Source organism: Pan paniscus, chromosome 15 (assembly GCF_029289425.2).
Source record: "Pan paniscus chromosome 15, NHGRI_mPanPan1-v2.0_pri, whole genome shotgun sequence".
In the NCBI taxonomy this organism is placed as follows: Eukaryota; Metazoa; Chordata; class Mammalia; order Primates; family Hominidae; genus Pan; species Pan paniscus.
Window position 1 is genome coordinate 102,099,388 of NC_073264.2, and position 21,285 is coordinate 102,120,672.

The 21,285-nt window shown below is 33.9% G+C and overlaps 1 long non-coding RNA gene, 9 other non-coding genes and 2 pseudogenes across 12 annotated transcripts in view; all 12 read left to right on the forward strand.

The window, feature by feature from the left end:
• Positions 1–21,285, forward strand: part of LOC103784048 (uncharacterized) — a 137,868-nt gene that overhangs the window by 61,727 nt on the left and 54,856 nt on the right. For 2 of the 3 annotated variants that reach the window (XR_010109783.1, XR_010109782.1), the window contains exons 11-23: positions 168–284; positions 2,379–2,461; positions 4,323–4,384; positions 4,860–4,939; positions 5,733–5,817; positions 6,771–6,833; positions 9,213–9,295; positions 10,171–10,255; positions 11,129–11,193; positions 14,518–15,489; positions 16,948–17,365; positions 18,173–18,278; positions 21,111–21,146. This is a non-coding gene — a long non-coding RNA (uncharacterized LOC103784048). Of the gene's footprint in view, positions 1–167; positions 285–2,378; positions 2,462–4,322; positions 4,385–4,859; positions 4,940–5,732; positions 5,818–6,770; positions 6,834–9,212; positions 9,296–10,170; positions 10,256–11,128; positions 11,194–12,949; positions 14,139–14,517; positions 15,490–16,947; positions 17,366–18,172; positions 18,279–21,110; positions 21,147–21,285 lie in introns of those variants that run through there. The other variant, XR_004666313.3, reaches the window with a different exon arrangement.
• On the forward strand, positions 1,008–1,079 carry LOC112437077 (small nucleolar RNA SNORD113/SNORD114 family). Its single transcript, XR_003025742.1, has one exon. It is a non-coding gene; the product is annotated as a small nucleolar RNA SNORD113/SNORD114 family (small nucleolar RNA).
• Positions 5,176–5,247, forward strand: LOC112437049 (small nucleolar RNA SNORD113/SNORD114 family). The gene has a single exon (XR_003025719.1). It is a non-coding gene; the product is annotated as a small nucleolar RNA SNORD113/SNORD114 family (small nucleolar RNA).
• Positions 7,194–7,271, forward strand: LOC112437067 (small nucleolar RNA SNORD113/SNORD114 family). The gene has a single exon (XR_003025735.1). It is a non-coding gene; the product is annotated as a small nucleolar RNA SNORD113/SNORD114 family (small nucleolar RNA).
• Positions 8,690–8,764, forward strand: LOC112437044 (small nucleolar RNA SNORD113/SNORD114 family). The gene has a single exon (XR_003025714.1). It is a non-coding gene; the product is annotated as a small nucleolar RNA SNORD113/SNORD114 family (small nucleolar RNA).
• Positions 9,623–9,697, forward strand: LOC112437066 (small nucleolar RNA SNORD113/SNORD114 family). The gene has a single exon (XR_003025734.1). It is a non-coding gene; the product is annotated as a small nucleolar RNA SNORD113/SNORD114 family (small nucleolar RNA).
• LOC112437062 (small nucleolar RNA SNORD113/SNORD114 family) lies at positions 10,619–10,688 on the forward strand (annotated as a pseudogene).
• On the forward strand, positions 11,484–11,556 carry LOC112437085 (small nucleolar RNA SNORD113/SNORD114 family). The gene has a single exon (XR_003025749.1). It is a non-coding gene; the product is annotated as a small nucleolar RNA SNORD113/SNORD114 family (small nucleolar RNA).
• LOC112437059 (small nucleolar RNA SNORD113/SNORD114 family) lies at positions 12,415–12,486 on the forward strand. The gene has a single exon (XR_003025729.1). It is a non-coding gene; the product is annotated as a small nucleolar RNA SNORD113/SNORD114 family (small nucleolar RNA).
• On the forward strand, positions 13,404–13,472 carry LOC112437090 (small nucleolar RNA SNORD113/SNORD114 family; annotated as a pseudogene).
• Positions 14,580–14,653, forward strand: LOC112437084 (small nucleolar RNA SNORD113/SNORD114 family). The gene has a single exon (XR_003025748.1). It is a non-coding gene; the product is annotated as a small nucleolar RNA SNORD113/SNORD114 family (small nucleolar RNA).
• On the forward strand, positions 20,200–20,276 carry LOC112437083 (small nucleolar RNA SNORD113/SNORD114 family). Its single transcript, XR_003025747.1, has one exon. It is a non-coding gene; the product is annotated as a small nucleolar RNA SNORD113/SNORD114 family (small nucleolar RNA).

Here is a 21,285-nt window from a genome sequence, read left to right on the forward strand (position 1 = left end):
TAAAGTTAATAGTTAAGAAATAAAAATATGTGCAGTTCTTGGGTCAGTGATAAAAATTGGATTTGAATCAACTTTATGATTAATTTAATATCACACAACTAATGTCTTTTAAGTCAATCTAAATCTGTACTGTTCATTCTTTTGAAAATTTGTATTCAACTCCACAGAGTGAAGACCATGGTTGATTTAATCAGTCTCTGCTGATGAAGATCTTGGCTGTTACCTTTGTGTGTAAGGAAGCTAAAGACTTAAGTAAATAACAGTCCAAAAACTTGTCAATTAGGGTAAATTTTTCATTAATGTTCACTGAATTATTTAAAGTTAAGGCATATGTAGATCAATGAGATGAATGTGTTATGAAACTTAGATTGTGGTTAATCCAATTAAGCACAATTTTGGTTAAAAATAAGATGAAAGACATTTTATTCTTTTTTTATCTGATTAATAATTTATCTTATTTTTGTACTGCATTTAATTTAAGATTTATTCACTAATAAAATCTATGGCTGCACTGTTCAATGTCGTTTCCTCTATCCACATGTGGCTATTTATATTTAAAATAATTAAAGGTACATGCACTTTTAAATGTAATTTCTTGGTTGCATTAGCCACATTTCTAGTGCTCAGCAGCTGTATGTTGCTATTGGTGACTGTAATGGAGAACGCAGTTACAGTACGTTTACATTATATGCAAAGTCCTGTTAGACAGCTCTTTAATGAGGGAGGAATGCATGGAAAGGTGGAAGATAAGTGGAATGAGATGGGTAGGAAGCAAGGCTGTTCATTGATCTATACTTGCTTCACTGTGGGCCACTACAAAAGGAGATCTAGTCTATTGAGAATAGGGCTAGTCTATGCGAAAAGAGCCTGTAAACAGATCTTGGTTATATTCAAGGATACTGTTCGTGGATGCTAAAATAACAATGGGTATTGATTTTATTACTGCTACTGAATCAATGAATGGATCAATAAACAAAGGTATAAATGAAGGAAAAGATTGCTTATCCTGGATCAATGATGAGTACCCTGGGGTGTCTGAATCTTGGATTTTGATTAAACCCTATAACTCTGAGGTCCATTACAAAAAGAGTACTTTTCATTATGTCTATGGGAAATGAGCTTATTCCAGAAGCTAACAATAATCAGGATTTAGTTTTTGGGCTTCTGAGTATGGACTGTATTATTTTTAGTAAACAAGTATATGGATAAATCAAGAAAAGTACAGTATAAATAACAGAATGGTTATTCCTGCTCCAAATATGAGAGTACATAAAATAATAGGAATCATTACTAATACATTTCTGAAGCACTAAGTCCCAGTAAAATAAATTAATCAAAGCTGACCCTTTGGGTAAGGAGCAGTTAGATAAATGGATGTTAGAGTCCATGTTGTTGTTCTGCTTGAGGGTGTTCATTTTTTTTTTTAAAGGGCAAAATGTTTACTTTAATTATTGCTTAAATTACTACCTAATTGAGAGAGAGTTTACACATGGATCTATCTTGAGAATATGTCAAATGACCAGTTATAATGAATTCTAATAATCTTCACTATTTAAATTCAGTTCCTCAGTTTAATTTCCGAAAGCAAGGAAAATGATCTGAATTTTCTGTCTAATGAGCATGGGACGGGCATTGATATTGTCCAGTTTCTGTGAAGTCACAGATATAATGATTTTATTATAAATGTAAAAAGGAACAAATTAATGTCTCAATCAGTTATTCAAAATAAGGCCAAATCATGGACCAATGAGGGCCAGGTATTATGGAACAAAAAGAGTGATTAATCCAGTTCCATACAACAGCTCTCCAGTATTGTCATTATTTCCATAAACAAAATTGAGGTAGGCTCTTGCATCTTTGGAATGGTGAATATGTTTATATATTTGGATAATATTTCCCTTTCAGTCTCATTGGTGCAATTTCCTTAAAACACGGAATAGACATGCCTCCATGTGTAACTATTTAACTTTACATGTATGTGTGTATGCACGCATACACAATTGTTGAGAATGTACTCGAATCCAGGATTCAGATTAATTTAATTCTTTCTAGCAAGATTCATGTAGAAAGGAAATTTAACCCTTTCCTAGTTGAGTAGAAGGCAGATAAACAGACAGACGTGTTTAATAGTCACAATTATGATTATTTTGCCTGGTTTTACTTACAGTAGTTAAATTTCATACTTGAGTCAATTAGTCAATGAATCAATGTCGTTCATCTTTTAAATACATGACAAGTACCAGGGTTTATTTCTAATCAATAATTGTTGACTTGAACGGAATTTTAAAAAAATCTAAATCTAGGCTGATCCATTTCTCTCTCTCTCTCTCTCTCTCTTTCTCATCTACCTATTTTTATATTCACCTTGTACTCCACAGAATGAATGCGCAGTGATTCAATTATTCTCCAGCGAGGAAGATCATGGTTGTTGTCTGTTTGAGTAATGAGTGTAGAAACCTACGTAAGTAACAAAGTGATTGCTTTTGCTTTAGTGGTTGTTAAGAGAGTTAAGTCTTTCTGGAAAGGAATAAATGACTACGTATACAAATAAAATGAATGAAGTTATATGTGAATCATTCAGCACATCTGTGGTCAGTTAAGGAGAAAAAAACAAGACCATCTTATTCATTTTAATAGTTAATTATTGAGTTAATTAATGTAAAAATAAATTATTCAATTTTATTTGAGTCACAGTTGATTTTAACCTCCCTCTATAAAGACAGCTTATTCACATTCCAAGATGGAAGATATTGTCAGTGTGGAGTAAAATGGCAGCTTCGTAGTTCTTTATCATCACATCCTTAAAATATGGACAGGGTCAATGAAAGATGATCAAGCCTTGACCAATTAAGAGTATGGGATTAATATGAAGCAGATATGGTCATTAATCTGCTAATCTGAAAAACTGAATTTATCACACAAAGGGATCTATCTTCCTTCCTCTGTGAGAAATGACCTATGAAGAGATGTCAGGGTTGTCTGATTTCTTGTTATGGGGTTTTTGGGATTCATAGGAATTGATTATACTGTTAGTAAATCAATGAAACATGAAATCATGTGTAAATGAATGATGATGAAGAATACTAAATATGGACCAATGGTGGGTTTTTGTTGGGTATGAACCAAGGATTAAGATTAGTTCAAATATGCAGTAGTAGTGTCCATTCCCAAGAGGGATAGTGGTAAATGAGCCCGCAGACAATGTGGCAGTACTCATGGTATTTAAGTTTTAAGGTTTTGATAGGTATTGATTATATTTTTATAAATATATCGATGATTGAATCAGTGCACTAATGTAGAATAAAAGAAGAAAAGAATCTACTATGGGCATATAGAATGAAACAATAATTTTTTGTTTCTTCTTTACATCTTAATTTTATTTTAAGTTCTGGGGTATATGTGCAGGATATGCAGGTTTGTTACCTAGGTAAATGTGTGCCATGGTGGTTTGCTGCACCTGTCAATCCATCACCTAGGTATTAAGCCCAGCATGAATTTGCTATTCCAAAAAATATTTCTGAAACACTGACTTTCACTAGGACTTGATGAAGCATTTTTTCCCTTTGGATGAGGAGAATATAGGCAATTTTTGTAATAGTCAGTGTTCTTGTTCAGGTTATAGAGTGAATTCATAGTTTTTCATTTTATTAAAAGAAAAAAGCCATTAAATAAATAAGTAAAAGATTAACCCACTAACTAAACTAAAGAGGGCCAAACATTGACTGTTAAGAAGCCTGGGTTCCTTTTTATTTACCTGTTGTTCAGATATACAAAGAATTTCAAGGCTCTGTCCACTTAGGGTATTTTATACGTAGACAGATGCAAACATTATATTTTAGTTCTTAGTTGTTGGTTTTCTTAACCTGTTCATTTTCTTTAGAAATGTGAATGATGATTAATTAATCCATAAGGAAGTACAGACACAAATACATAGATACAGATGTATACAAACTGATGTATATATAAATAAGGGATACTGTAGACCATTGATGAAACTGTGCCGTGAAACAATCATTTAGATTAATTTCATTTAAATGCAGTTCATTTAAAGGTAAACCTCAATTATTGTTATCTATGTGAGAGGGGCATAGAGACAACTATTCATTATATAGATCTTTTCCTTGTATTTAGGAATGAGGTTTATTGTACTTATTAGTTTATTAAAACTTAACTTTGAGCTAGTCATAGGCAATCATAAGCTGATGATAAAACTCTGTTACCTATCAAGAATTTCAATTAATCCAGTAACACATGACATCCATAAACAGAAAGAAAAATCACAGTGGTTTCATTCTTTCTAACATCTCTTTTGTACTTCACAGAATGGAGGCGTGATGGCTGATGCAATCATTTTCCACTGATGAAGGTTTTGATGGCTACCTGTGTGAGTAGGGAGGACATAGGCTGCTGTTAGTAATTGTCTTAAGTTCTTAAGTCTAATATCAAGGATTTTGTTAGTAAATTTTGATTTTATTATTATAAAGAGATCAATGACAAAACCAATAAACAAGCATATAAACAAGTAAAAAAGGAGACTGAAGCATTGTTCACCTATGAATAAATGTGATTAGGCAAGAAAAACTACTGATATACATGGAAAACACTGATGTCTCAAGAAATATATGTATCAAGCATGCTACTTTGTCTAAGGGTCTTAAGACACTGCATATAAGAAATAGTCAATATTATTGTTCTGGATCAGTTCAAGTTCAAGTTTGTTAATTTTTTAAAAGAAAAATATGTAAATATTATCACAGATTAATAAATACCTAAACTATTGTGAAAATGAAAGGGTAATACAAAGGTGACTGAAGACAAGTTATCAGTGTTTATCATCTGGTCTGCTTTGTATTCCTCAGAATGAACAGCCCCATCTGATTTAATCACTGCAATGACCGTGAACTGTACGGTTACCTCCGTGTGTCACAGGAAGACTCTTGTGAGTAGTAGTTAAAATTCTTGTTTTGTTTTAAGGGTATTCTCTGTATTCTTAAGAAGTCTAAAATATAATCAAATAAGGTCAAGCATTTTTATTATTCACTACCTAAGTACAAATTTATTCTTAAGACTTCCCTATTCATAGCTATTTATTTTATGATTACAGCACTATTAATGAATTGATTAATCAAAAAACGAATGTAGATAGACATGAATGAAGAAAGATAGAGTCAATCTTGGACCAATGATGATGACTGGTGGCGTATGAGTCATTGACGGTGAATACAGGTCTGGAAGTCTGAGGTCCAATATAATAAAAAATCTAGTCTTCACCTTCTATCCTAGGGATAGACATTAGGAATATTTGAGGATGTTGTTCTTGGTCTTCACATTCATGCATTTTCCCTCTATTTTTATAATTGGATCAATGAATCAATAAGCAAATATATTTTAACTGCATAAAGATAAAAATAGTGAGGCGTTGTCCAATTATGGAAATATATGGTGAAATAAGAAATACTATTCACATTTATTAAAAACACTGAGGTCTTCTTTCTATTAACAAATAAATGACTCAGAGGTATTACTCGCTTGCTGCAGGATGGCATATACAGTAAAAATAATAATAACGTATGTGAGGTCATTTGGGTCAGGACCATGTTCATGGTTGGTTGTTTTCTCAAGAAAAAATAGTTTCACACATACTTACATGACTAATAGAATGAAAGGAGAAATGTGTGGATAAATGGACAGACTATTTCCATCTTTTTATCTTTTTTGCTTTGTACTCTCAGAATGAACACCCTCAAGTTGACTTAAGCACCCTTCCATGGTCATGAGGTTTCTGGTTGCCTCTGTGTTAGAAGCTTGGAGACCAATGTGAGTATAGTCAAAGTTCTTGTCTTGGTTCTGGGTTTTTAAGGGGTAGTCATTATTTTATTAAGAACATTACAGATAATCCAAAAGGTTAACCATGGTCCAGGGGTAATTATGGCATTGCCATGAAACATTATGTTGATTATCTATAAAATTAAAAATGATTAATGATAAAATCACTGTGAGAGATGATCCTATAGAGAGCTATACAGTATTTCTTGTTCTTAAGTTTTTGTAACATTATTTAATTACTATTAGTAAAAGGATGAATTAATAAATAAACAAATGTAGAAGTAATGGAGAAGAGGAGAGCCAGTCTTCAGTCAATGATGACTCTGCCTCTGTTGAAAATACCATACCCTATAGACAGATTTAAGAATACACAAGGCTCATGTTCTTGGTTTTTGCATTAATGGATTTTGATTCTGTTATTATAAATAGATCAATGAAAGAATCAATAAAGCAATAGAAACACACATGAGTAATGAAATCATCGTACAATTATGAAACTATGTAGGGAAACGAGAAGCCATTTATATATATATGGAAAAAGTCTGTTAAGAAATAAATGGTTCAAATGTGTTACCTCTAGCTAAGGATGATATAGAGGATATAAATAATATAGATAGATAAAATAATTAATAAACAAATATAAATAAATCTGAATAAGTGAAGTACTGTCCAATTACAAAAATTGTATGAGTAGATAAAAGAAACTATTCATATATATTGAAAACAATAGAGTCTATTATGAAATAGTCAATATACAAAGAAACGCTCTTGATTTGTGTCAGTGTCAAGATCAATGTTGTTGGTTTTCTTAAAAAAATTAATAAATATTAACTGAAAATTTTAAATGTCTAAATGATTGGCTAAATGAAAGGTGACATGCATAGATCGAGGAAAATAATGTCTCTATTTTTATTTTCTTTATCTGCACTGCTTTGTACTTACAGGCCTTCTGCTGTGATCGCATTCTCCACAGTTGCCTCTGGGTAGGAGCCTGGACACTAACAGAAGTAAGAGTCAATCTTCTTGTCATATTTTTATATTTGTTTAGGGTAGATTTTAAAAGATTCACTATAAATTTTTAAATAACCAAAGAAAGCCACCCATGACCCAGTGGAAAGTATGTGGTGGACATGAAACATGTTGATTAATCCATATTTATAACACTGTGGATGATTAATGAAAAAAACATGGTAAATGACTTTATAGACTGGTGTTAGGGATGCCTAAGCCATCTTGTTCTCAAGGGTTTTGGGATTTTGTTCATAAGCGTTTTAGATAGGTAGATATTTACTTTAATATGATTAGTTTACTGATAAATTAACCAGTAAAGAAATGTAGAGATGAATGAGATAAAAGAGGCCCAAGCCTGGACCAATGATAATGACTGTTGGGGTATGAGTCAGTGAGGTTGAATAACAGTTTGTATCTGGAAATCTGAGGTCCAACACAATAAAAAATTTAGTCTAATTACTCTGATGGAAATCCAAAATAAAAGGGCAAAATCTTTGTATATTCCTAATATGTATTTTATAGCATTCTTATAAGTAAATCAATGATGGAAGCATTAAATTAATATATAAATCAGTAAGTATGATTTATTGTACTATAGATGGTGAAGCTTTATTCAATTATCAATATATGTGGTCAGGCAAGAAATATTAATAATAAATGTTGAAAACACTATTCCCATTAAGAAATAAGTGGATCAAAGTGTTACCCTTAATGATCATATAGACACTGATAAATAATAGTCAACTTTATTACTATGGTTCAAACCAAGTGGAGGTTGTATGTTTTGTCTAGAAAATATATAAACTACAAAAAGTTAATAAACACCTAAGTGAATGAGTAAATTAAATGTGGGGAGTAAGATTCAATTAAGATAAAGTCCTAATTTTCTTTTAATCAAATGCTCTGCTTTGTACTCCTTAGAATGGATGCACTGGAGCTGATTTAAACATTCTTTGGTGGTCACAAGATGTATAGCTGCCTCTGTATGTTTGGTGCATGGAAAAAAATATGAGTTTTTGTGGACATACACTCTTTATTTGAAAAGTATGAAATATAATCCAAGAAAGCCAGCCATGGCTCAGTGATAAATATGGAATTGATATGAAACATTATATTGATTAATCACCTTTGAGGATGATTAATAAAAGAGAGAAAGTGATTCTATATAGAGATGCAGGACTATTTCAGGCTCGTTCATGATCTAGGTTTTTGTGCTTCATGGTTATTTTATTATTATCAATAAAAAGAAAAAAGAAAAAATTCTTAAACTGTCCAAAAAATTAGGGAGACCAGCGCCCAGCGTTTATGTGGGGGGGGACTAGTGTCCATTTCCACCAAGCAGCCTGGAAATGCTCATCCTCACAGGGCATTGGAGAGGTTTCTCAAGAAGCGAGTGCCTGCATGGGGGAAATAATTAACCCCAGATTAAATGCTGCTTCAGACCTAATGGATGGTAAAAACAAGATCCAAAAGGATCAAACTCTTTCCAGGTAGATTAACTGTATCCCAGAACAAAGTTCAAGGACATTTCTAGAAATACGTATATATCCAGCACACAAGCAGGGTAAAATTCACAACATCTGCAAATTTACCAGGCATTCAAAGGGGCAAAAAATACACAACCCACAATTAAGAGACTAATGAATTAATCAAAACCAACCCAGAACTTATACAGATGTGAGCATTAGCAGAAAAGGACTTGAAGTAGTTATTAGAACTGTCTCCCTGGCCGGGTGTGGTGGCTCATGCCTGTAATCCCAGCACTTTGGGAGGCCGAGGTGGGTGGATCACCTCAGGTCAGGAGTTCGAGACCTGTCTGGCCAAAATGGTGAAACCCCACCTCTACTAAACATGGACCAATGATGACCACTGGTGGCGTTTGAGTCATGGACGATGAATACTACGTGTCTGAAACTCTGAGGTCCAACAGAGAACATAATTGGATAGATATCAGAAATGTGCAAAGATCATATTCTTACTTTGGATTAATAGATTGAGGTTTATCATCAATAGATAAATGATAGAACAATTAAACAAGAATAAATAAAGGTGAATCATTGTTCAATTATGAATATACATGAAGATGTAAGAAATATTATCACTAAAAATTTTAAACACAGATGCCCCTTAAAGAAATGGATCATGAGTATCAGCTCTTTGGCTAAGGTTCATCTAGACTCTTAATAAGTAAGAGTCAGTTTCATTTTCTGGTTAAGTCTCATTTGACATTGTTCCTTTTGTTATGAGAGAAAACATTTCCATTCTGAAAAATTAATCAATATAAAAATAACTGAATAATGGAAATATGGAAAGGATCAATGGAGATAAGGTTTGAATTTTTTCTAAAAGAGTTACCTGCTCTTTGTATTCTGCAGAATGGATGCACTTGAGCCGACCTAAGCATTCATGGTCATGAGATTTGTGGTTGCCACTGTTGGTTAGGAGCATAGAGATCAGTGTGAGTAATAAAGTTCATGTCTTTCTCTAAGAGACTTTTTAAAGGGTATTCATAATATCATGAATGTGTGAAAAATTATCCAAAAGGCCAACCTCAGCCAATGATAAATATGAGATTGGTTGAAACAGTATATTTGCTAGCTCATTTATGACACATTGAGGATAATTCATGAAAGATATATCAAAGTGACAGATTATATAGAAAGTTGTGGAATATTCTATGCTCTTACTGTTTGGATATTATATTTACATGGGTTATAATATTAATATTCATGAATTAATGCATAAATAACATGTAAATGAGAATTAAGCTAAACAGTCCTAAGCCTGAGCCAATGATAAAAACTGGTGGCATAGAAGTCAAGGATGCTGAATAATGTGTGTCTAGAACTCTGAGGTTCAATAGAGGAGGAAATATAGTCTATTGCTTTTGAAGTGATCTTATAGTTAGGTTTTGGAAATACAAAAGGGCCATCTTCTTGGATTGTTTTTGTGACTTTTGTTTCTTCTTTAAAATAAATTCATTGATGTAATAATCAATGTACACATGTAAAAAATTAAAGATGAGGAGTGTGAAGCATGTCCACTCAAGGTAAATGGTGAGACAACGGAAATCATTAAAATGTATTGAAAATATGAATACCATTTAAAAAACGAACAATTCAAGTGTAATCTTTGACTACGGATGACATAAGCAGTATAGTGAAGTTTCTTATTTTGCATCAGAACAAGTGTGCTGTTGTTCATTTTTTTAAAAGAAAATTGATAAGTATTACCACAATTAATAGATACCTGAATGACTAAGAGAAGGGTCAAATGAATGAATCCGTGAAAAATATTTCAATCCTGTTACCTTCTCTGCTTTGCACTTCCCAGAATGGACACACCTGGGCTGGCAGAACATCTTGCCTTGATCTGGAGCCCCATGTCTGCCCCTCTGTAGAGGTGCACATGGGCCAATGTGAGTTAACAGTAAAATTATTTTTTGCTTTTGCTTATTTGTTTAGGATATTCAGTGTAATATTTAAAAAATATTATATATTAATATAATCAAGGAAGGCCAGCTATGTCCCAAGGATACGTATGGACTTGACATGAAATATTGTGTAGATTAATAGATATTTTAAACAATGAACATGATGAATGAAGGAAGTATTAATATACTAATTGAAGCAAATGATTATGTAGACAGATACTAGGAATACTTAAGGATCTTGTCCTTAAAACTTGGTGATCCAGAGGTATTTATGTTATTGTTAGTGAACTAATGAATCATTAGGAAACAACTTACAAATAAAAGGAGAAAAAGAGGGCCAATTCTGGCTGGATTGATGATGACCACTGGTGGCCTATGAGTCATACAATGAATACGTGTCTAGAACTCTGAGGTCCATCACAAGCAGTATCTAGCCTAGTCCCTCTGTCTGAAAAACTCCTGTAGACAGATGTCAGGGAAATACAAGAACCTTGTTCTTTATGTTTATGAATTTAAAAAATATTATATTATTAAAATAGCAATGAAGAATAAACAAACATGTATAAATGAATATAGATGAGGGTGAAGTATTGTTTATTGTTGAAATGTGTAGTAAACAGAAATAATACTAATATAAATTGAAATGGTTGGATAATTAATGGACCAAGTGTAATACATCTTTGACTAAGGATCATATAGATAGCAGTAAGTAATGGTTAGTTGCAAGTTTCACATTTGTTGTATTAAGAAAAAATTAATAAATACTCAAATGGCTATGTAAATGAATGGTGAAAAAATATAGATTAATGTAAAGAATATTCAATTTTTTAATCATCTTCTCTGCTTTGCACTTTTCAGGATGGATGCAATGAGCTGATCATTTTGCTGTGATCAAGACTATGTTGCCTCTGTGTTAGGCCAATGTGAGTAATGGTTCTTGTCTTGGTTTAGGTTGTTTAATAGTATTCCTGATATTATTAAAAATTATTTAATATAATAAAAAGTTAACTGGCTTAATGATAATGTGCAACATTGAGGTTAATTAATCAAAGAGATGTATTCTGTGTGGGAAATGATTGTATAGACAAATGTAAGGATTCTTCAAATATCTTGTTCTTGGGTTTTCAAAATCATGTATTCATTTTATTATCAAAGAAGAAATGATTTATTCAATAAATATTTAGAAATGAATGATGAAAGAGAGACCCAACTATGAATCAATGGTGACCACTGGTGGCATATAAGTCATGGATGATGAATATGAGAAGAAAAGAATCTAGGTTTTTGCTTCTGTTGGAAATGATCCTGTAGACAATGTCAGAAACATACAAAGATCATTTTCTTATCTTGGGGTCATAGATTTAGGTTTATTATTACTAATATATGAATGATAGAACCATTAAACAAATATAAACAGATAAAAATACAAGTAGAGATTTAAGCTACAGTGTCCAGCTATGAATATAGGAGATGAGATAAATTATTACTAAAAATAGGAGATACTGATTCCTCTTATCAAAGAAATGGATCACAGTGTTTCCTCTTTGACTAAGGATTATATAGAATCTAACAAGTAAGAGTCAGTTTTATTTTCTTGGTCAGAGATTGTTTCTTCTGTTAAGAGAGAAAGACACCTATAATATGAAAAATTAGTAAATACCCAAATCACTGAATAAATGCTATGCAGAAAGGCAGGATCAACAGAGATTAGGTCTCAATGTTTTTAGTCTGCTCTGTACTCCTCAGAATGGACAGACCCGAGCTGATTTTGGTGTTCTGTGGCTATGAGATCAGTGGTTGCCTCCATGTGTTAGGAACATGGAGACTGACGTAATAGTCAAACTTCTTGTCTCAGTTTCAGTGTTCTTCTGAAGGGTATTCAGTAAGTGCAAAATGTAATCAGTGACTGCCAACCATCACCCAAATGTAAAAAATGTAATTATTATATATGAAGCCTTGAGGTCAGTTGATCCACAGGCAGATGTTAGAAATATTATTATATTTCTGCTTATTCCATAGGCAGATGTTAGAAATATTCAAGAATCTTGTCTTCTAGTTTTTGTGATTCTTGGTATTTATTTTAGTATTATTAGATTTTTGATGTATTATTCAGTGATATGAATGAAGAAAATGAGAGCCAAGCCTGGATCAATGATGTCCACTGGTGGCGTATAAATCATATTTGGTGAATATATGTCTGGAACTCTGAGGTCCAAGAAGGAAGGAATCTAGGTTATTGCCTCTTTTAGAAATAATCCTATAGATTATTTAAGAATATATAAGGATCTTATTTGGCCTTTTAAAATGAGTTTTTACTCTATCATAATAAATTGATCAATAAAAGGATCAACATGTGGATACAAATACATAAAGGTAAATAGGGTGAAGCATCATCAAATTATGGAAAGATGTGGTGGCAAGAGAATCCACGTGTATGTACACTGAAGACACTGAATGCCATTAAAAAACCAATGGTTCAGGCTGTTACACCTGGTTAAAAATCATGCAGGTAACATAAATAATAGCCTGTATTCTGGGCTAATGGAAAGTTTGATGTTGTTTTTCTTAAGTTAAAGTGTCACATGTATTACCCCAAATCAGTATATACCTCAAACTACAAGGATCAATGGAGAGAATTTCTCAATTTTGTTTTTGTCTGTACTACTTTGTATTTCTTAGAATGGACGCACCTGAACTGACCTATGCATTTGCAAGCTCCACGGCTGTCCCAGTGTTTGGAGCATGGAGACCGATTTGAGTTATAGTCACTGTTCTTGCCTTGGTTTTGGTGGCTTATTTAGGATACTTACTGAATACTTTTTAAAAAAGTATTAAATATAACCAAAGAAGGCCAACTGTGGCCCAATGATAAGTATGGATTTGACATGAAATATTATGTTGATTGATCAATTTTTTGTAACAATGGGAATGATTAATGAAAGAGGTATATTCAGTGATATACACATATGTCACTAAATGAATGATGTGATTCCATAGATAGATATTAGGGATATAAGAATCTCTTTTCAGTGAGATTTTGTGATTCACAGATAATTATTTTATTATGTTTGATGAATTGAGAATTAATTAATAAGCAAATATACAGTACTATGAAGAAAAAGACATGTAAATCTGAACCAATGATTAATGGTTTAGGAGTCATGGGTGATGAATAATATGTGTCTGGAACCTAAAGGTTTGCAGAAAACAAAATCTGATCTATTTCCTAGGGTCATTTGCAAATGACAATCAATGTTTGAAATGATAGATTGATGTTAATAATGTGTAAGAATCTACTTTTATTTTGGATTCATGGATTAATATATTGTTATTATTTAAAATTGATCCATGATGAAAGTATTAAACAAACATATAATTCGACAAATATGAAGATGGAGAGATGGACTTCAACCATGTGATGATTCAAGATATACGATCAACATAAAATGAAACACTAGCTCCCAACATGGTGAAACCCTGCCTCTATTAAAAATACAAAAAATTAAATGGACATGGTGGTGCACGCCTGTAACCCCAGCTACTCGGGAGGCTGAGGCAGGAGAATCACTTGAACTCGGGAGGTGGAGGTTGCCGTGAGCCAAGATTGCGCCATTGCACTCCAGCCTGGGCAACAAGAGCAAAACTCTGTCTAAAAAAAAAAAAAAAGAAAGAAATGGACCCAAGGGTGTTACCTCTTTTTGATTAGTGATCATATAGATGCTGGGTAGTAGGAATTTTATTGCTTGGAGCAGTCCTTTTGAGGTTGTTTGTTTTGTTCACAATGAACATATATGTTATGAAAAATTAATAAATACCTAAATTACTGGGAAAGCAAAGATCGACAAAAAGGTCTTAGTTTTAAAAATCAGCTGCTTTGCTTTGTATTTCTTAGAAGGGATGCACTGGCACTGATTTAAGAATTCTCTCATAGTCACAAGACGTATGGTTGCCTCTGTGTAGGTTCCTGGAAACCAATGTGAGTATGAGTCAATATTCTTGTTTTGGTTTGAGTGTTTTTTAAGAGGTATCACTGTGTTATTATACACTTTGGCATATAATTAGTTAATGTCTTAAGAATGGGATTGATGTAATGCATTATGTTGATTAATCTGTATGTGAAACACTGCATTAAATTAATAAAATGTATCTAGTATCTATGGGAAATAATTTTGTAGACAGACATTAGATATTCAAGAATCTTGCTCTTGAGTTTTTCTGACTCTTTGGTATTTACTTATTCTTATTAGTGAGTTGATGAATTAATCTATCAATAAATGAAGACATGAATGAAGAAAAAGAGCTCCAGGTCTGGACCAAAGACGAAGTTTGGTGATGTATGAATTATGAACAATAAATACCTGTGTTTGGAACTTTGAGGTCCAACATGAAAACTAGTTTACTCCCTATGATGTAATTGATCCTGTATATATATGTATTAGAAATAGCAAAGATCCGATTGTGTTTCATAGCTATCGATTATATCTTCATAAGTTGATTAGTGCACAAATAACCAAAGAAATGTATGAATACACGAAGAAAAATGGAACCAAGTATGGACTAAGTATGTCCTCTATAAAGTTGCTCTTAGTTAGAAACAAATTGTAGGATTTTACTAGGGTCGGATAGGCATTTCTGTTCTAGATTTCTGAAAATGAAAAGATTACTCATTTTGTTGAAAAGGAATAGATGGTTGGAAAAATTAATTCGTTTGTTCCTGAATTATAAACTCATTTAGACTAATAATGAATGAGTTAATAGATAAAAAGGTCAAGAACTGACCACTCATGAGACTGTGTTATAAAGCCAGGAATGAGAAGAAGCTGATTCTGTAAAGCAAAGCTAACTTGCAGAGAATAGCAAGACGATTACATGTTTGAGTGGCGGCACTGGGGCCAATGTGTCCCATAGTCAGATGTTTTTCTTAATGCAGGTGATGGATTCAAGAATGTTCACTATTGATGTAAAATTCATAACTTAAATAATTCAATAAATAAAAGGAGAGTGAATCTAATCTAAGGATGGGGAGTGTCGTGAACCAATGTTTGAGATGAACCTAACCCTGATCATTTCATATTTATTCAGACACAGCCTGAATCTTGTTGTTTCTTACCTGTAACATCTACTTTGTACTTCGCAGGGTTGATGTTCATGGGTGATTGATCATCCTGTAGCGACGGTGGTATTGACTGTTCCCCAGAGGACAAGGAGTGTGTTCTTATGTAAGTCATAGTTGACATTCTTGTTTTTGATTGGGTAGTTTGCCTGTTCATTGATGTTCATAGTACTATAGAAGGTAGATAAATGGCCACATACCTAAAGAAAATCAAAGGAGACAAAAAGTGAGAGTCTGTTATAAACTAAGGATTATAATTAATGTAATTCACTACAACTGTGGACAATTTTGAAAAGATAAAGATTGATGTCATTTTAGTCATTTTATAGATAAACTAAAAATGGGACATTTTTAACATCCCATTTTAGCATTTTTCATAGTTTACACAAACGTTCCTATATTGCTAGATAGCCTAGTCTGTGAACTCCCTGAGGAAGGAGCACATGTGAAGTAAATACTTGTCATTATCATAGTGGGTTCAAGTGGAATATTCTTCCGGCTTATTGTTACATCTTCATAGACTATATAATTGAAACAAAACGGTTCAAGCATGGACCATGACATAACTGAAATCAAATCTAGACAAACATGATTATTATTAGATTTCACAACATTTTTGTAGTTCGTTACAAAAAAAGACCTAGCCTATTATATTACCTTGTCTATTATCTCTCTTGGAAATGAACCCATTGACAGATATTAAGACTATTCAAGAAACTTGCTTAGGGGCTATGGTGGATTGTTAACACATACTAATTTTATTATCAGTGGATAAGTATGCATAAACATCTTGTAAGTTAATATAGATACATATGTCTAAGTGTGGTCTCATTTTGAGTATATTTACTGGAACAAGAATTATTATGACATGTCTTAAATGTTATGATCCATTAATAAAAATAGACCAAGCTTGTGATCCAAGTCAGTAACCTGCATATACACATATGTGAATACTCATTGTCTTTATTTCTGGAGCTTTTTAGTTTATACTTGTTTTTGTTTTCTCTTTTAGTAAATTGAAAACATTATATAAATACATAAATCAAAACGTAGGTAAGGAAGTTAGAGGAAGCTAAGCATGGACTACTTATGAGGATGTGTTTTTAAGCAGGGATTATAACTTAATCCATTTTAGTACAATGGAGCACGATTTAAAAAGAGATCAGTGTTTTCCATTCTCTTTTCATAGCTATGTATTATTCCATTTTGGGTTTTACTCCTGTTTATGCAACATTCCTTGATGGATAACAATCTATGGGTTAGATCCAAGGCTTAAATTTTACGTAGTTGTGTTTTTGTAAGTCATTATCAGGGTTTTAGATGTTGAATGGGGTGATGACTTGATGGTTGTTCGTTGTTCCATCTTAAACGTATGTACATGTTAAATGAAGAAAAGGCCAAGCACCAGTCAGTGATATGAATGGATTGATTGATCAGTTTTATGATTAAATTCATTTCTGCACCCCTGCAATTTATTTAAAAGGGAGATTTGGTATATTAAATCTGTGGAAATTTCAATGGAGTGATTGTCTCATGCTTTTCACACCTGTCCTGTATTCCACAGAATGGACATCATGATTGGGATTGTCTTTATTAAACTTTGTCAGGAGAGTAAAGATCAATGTGGCCACATGTTGTGGCTCATGCCTGTAATCCCAACACTGTAATCCCAGCACTGTAATCCCAGGCTGTAATCCCAGGCTGAGGTGGGCGGATCACCTGAGGTTGGGAGTTCGAGACCAGCCTGACCAACATGGAGAAACCCCGTCTCTACTAAAAATACAAAATTAGCCGGGCATGGTGGCGCATGTCCTTAATTCCAGCTACTCAGGAGGCTGAGGCAGGAGAAACGCTTGAACCCGAGAGGCGGAGGTTGCAGTGAGCTGAGATTGTGCCATTGCACTCCAGCCTGGGCAACAAGAGTGAAACTCCATCTCAAAAGAAAAAAAAAAGAAAACAAAACAAAAAAAGAAAAAACCAATGTAAGTACCTGTTAAAGTTCTTGCTATGGTTCCAGTGGTTTGTTTCCTAACTGTGTTATTTAGAAATTTGAAGTATATTTAATGAATGTCCTCCCTTCCCACTGGCCCTGCCAGGCATGCTGCCATCTGTTCTCTGGGACTTGTGAGTAGTACACTGCTCCTGTTATTTCATGTGCTTTGCTAAGTTGTTTCTTCTGTGTCTCAACTGATCAACACACCCAGACCTAACTTATTTCCAGGTTGGGGCTCTCCTAGAGAGTGCCTCTCTTGGTAGGAATAAACTGGACACAGACAAGAGCCTCCATGGTGTCTGCCTGTATAACCAAGTTTTCTATGAGAGGGACAATGGGTCATAGATTGAACACTTGGGCATTACATCTGTGAGAATAAGTCTATAGTAAATTTCAGTAATTTTGAGGGATCTAATTATGGGGTTTCAGTAGATCCTGGGGATTTATTGCATTATTCGAAGGAAATAAATGAAAGAATCAGCAAAACATACAGACACACATATAAATAATTAAAGATGAAGAGGATAAAGCTGGATTATTTGAGGAAAATGCTATCAGATAGGAATTTTTGGTTCTGTAATTCTGAAACACTGCAATGCATTAAGAAACCTGTACATCAAGGGTGTCACCTGTCTAGGGTAGGGTAATATAGAGTAGTCGTTCTCAAATGCGAGCATTGGAGTGACCTGGAGGGCTTGTAAAATACAGAAGGTCACCTACATTCTCAGGATTTCTGATTCAGTAGGTTTGGTGTGGGGTCTGAGAATCTAAATTTCTAATAATTTAATTTCTGTAGGTTCCAATAGTTTCCCAAATCATGCTGATGCTGCCTCCTGAGAAATATTTTCAGAATCACTGAGAAAAATGTATGAAATAGTTAATGTCCTTGCTCTGTGTCAGTGGTAAGTTCCAGTTTGTTTATTTTATTGAGAAAGAGAAGGTAATTAATTAATTAAGCAATTAATATTTATTTATTTATATTTGAGATGGAGTCTCACTCTGTTTGTTGCCCAGGCAGGAGTACAGTGACGCGATCTCAGCTCACTGCAACCTCCACCTCCCAGGTTCAAGCAATTCTCCTGCCTCTGCCTCCCGAGTAGCTGGGATCACAGGCGTGTGCCACCACGCCTGGCTAATTTTTGTATTTTTAGTAGGGACGGGGTTTCACCATGTTGGCCAGGCTGGTCCTGAACTCCTGACCTCAAGTGATCCGCCCACCTCAGCCTCCCAAAATGCTGCAATTACAGGCATGAGCCACTGCACCCCACCCAATTAATATTTAAAAGTCTAAGTAAATGAAAAGGGAACAACATGGCTCAATGGAGAAATGTCTAATTTATATAACATCATTGTTATATTGTACAAAATGGATGCACCTTAGGTGAGTTAAGCATTCTGAAAAGACCAGGCTTTCTAGGATACTGCTACATTTTAGGAGATTAGAAATCAGTGGAATTGGCACAGTCTTTGTCCGTTGAGTGGGTTTTCATGGGTGTTCATTGTACATCTTTAAAATGAGTGAATGACTACATACATGAATAAAATCAAACAAGGACAAGCCTATACTAACGATGAAGAACCAAAATTTAGGATTAATTTGATTTAGTGTTATTTAGGATGGTTTTTAAAAAAGATCAAGTCCCTATCACAAATTGCTCTGTTGAGAATTCTACTGCAGGTTTTCCCTAAGCATTCCTCAAGTGATAAAGATGTAAGTTACGAAGAAGGGACACATAGGAACTAGAAGCACTTGTCAGCGTTTTATTCTGGTGGTTGAGTCCTGTTTATGTAGAAAGAATATACAAATTATGTGAAAAAAGGCCAAGGAAGGACCAATGATGCGAGTGGAATACATTCTGAAATGTGTTTTATGATCAAAATATCTGTGACCTACTGCGGTCCACTACAAAGAGGGATTTAAGTGTTTACATCTGTAGGAATGCCTACAGATAGATTTCAGTGATATTCAGGAATCAGGTTCTCAGTCTTTGGTGCTTCATGGATTTTGATTTTGTTGTTATTCAATAAGTGAAAGAATAAATAAATATGCCAGTGTATAAAAATGAATAGAATGAAGTTATCTAACTATGAAAGTATGGGGTGAGGCAAGAATTATTATTAATATAACATAGAACCACTGGAGTTCAGTAAGTAATGCTATCTTTACCCCAAAATGTAACCCCTTAATGCATCAAAGGGGTTACATTTTGGGGTAAGGATAAGTAAGCAAGATTGTGATGTATGTTCTTGCTTTGAGTCAGTGATGAGTTCAAGTGGCCACTTACTGCAGAGGGAAAAAAATAAATTATGCCATAAAATAATAAATACCTAAATGACTGAGCAAAGGAAATGGGGAAGGCATGTATCAGTGGAAAGAATATCTCAGCTTTCTGTTATTTGCAGTGCTTATATTCCTCAGAATGAAAGCTCCTAGCTGATTTAAGCATTCTACTGTGGCCATGAACTCTTATGTGTTAGGAGCATAGAAACCAATGTAAGAGTCAAAGCACTTGTCTTAGTATGAGTGGCTTGTTTAAAAATATTCACTGTACTGTTTACAAAATGTTTAGTCAAAGAAGTTGACTATGGTGTACTATGGCATTGAAATGAAATGTATGTTCATTAGTGGATATGTACAACACAAATTAATTAATGAAGGTTATATTTGCTGAGTGAATTTACTCTGTAGACAGTTATGGATACTTAAGAATACTGTTCTGTGGAATTTGTGGTTCATGTACATTTATTTTATTGTAATTAATCTATTGAAGAACTAATAAATCAACAAATATAGAAATGGATGAGGAAAAAGATGTCAAATCCTGAACTAGTGGTGATGGCTCGTGGCATATTTAGTCACAGATGATGAATAAATACATGCCTGAGACTCTGAGGTTAGTACCTAGACAGAGATCTAGTCTGTTATTTTTGATGGATGCAGTCCTGTAGGATGATTAGTTATACACAAAGGTGATGTTCTTGGACTTTTGTAGTTCATGAATTTTGATTGTATTGTTACAAAGCAATCAATGACAAAATTTATACAATTGCATGAAGATGAAGAGGGTAAAACATTGTCCAATTATGAAATATGAGGTGAGGCCTGAAATACTATTAATATAATTTGAAAGTCCTAAGGTCCATAAGTAAATAAGTGGATCAAGGGTGTCACCTCTTTTGTACAGTATCATATAGACCAGGGGTCCCTAAACTCAGGGCTGCAGACCAGTATCAGTGCCTGGTGTGTTAGGAACCAGGCCACACAGCAGGGAGTGAGTAGCGGGGGAGCAAGCATTACCACCTGAGCTCTGCCTCTTGTCAGATCAGTAGTGGCATTAGATTCTCATTGGAGCAGAACCTGTTGTGAGCGGTGCATGCCAGGGATCAAGGTCACATGCTACTTATGAGAATCTAAGGCCTGATGATCTGAGGTAGAACAGTGATCTGGAAACCACCCCTCCCTGCCCTGGTCCGTGGGAAGATTCTCTTCTACAAAACCCATCCTGGGTGCCAAAAACGTTGGGGACCATTGGTATAGACAGTGATAGGTAACAGTCAGTGTTATTGTTCTGCATCAATGGCAAGTACCATCCTGTCCTATTTTTAGAAGAGACAAATAGTAACATCAATTAGCAAACATTTACGTGAATAAATAAATGAAAGTTGGAAAGCCATTGTCAATGGAGAGAATGTCTCAACTTTTTAATCACTGGTTCTCCTTTATATTCCTCAAGGTGGAGGCTGTCTGCAGTAGGAGCATGGAGACCAACGTGAGTAACAATCACATTTTATGTCTTGGTTTGCGTGGTTTATCTAAGGGTATTCATTATATAATGGCATATGAAATATCAAACAGGGCCAAATGCACCCCAGTAATGAAGTTGGGATTGATGTAAATTATGTTCTTTG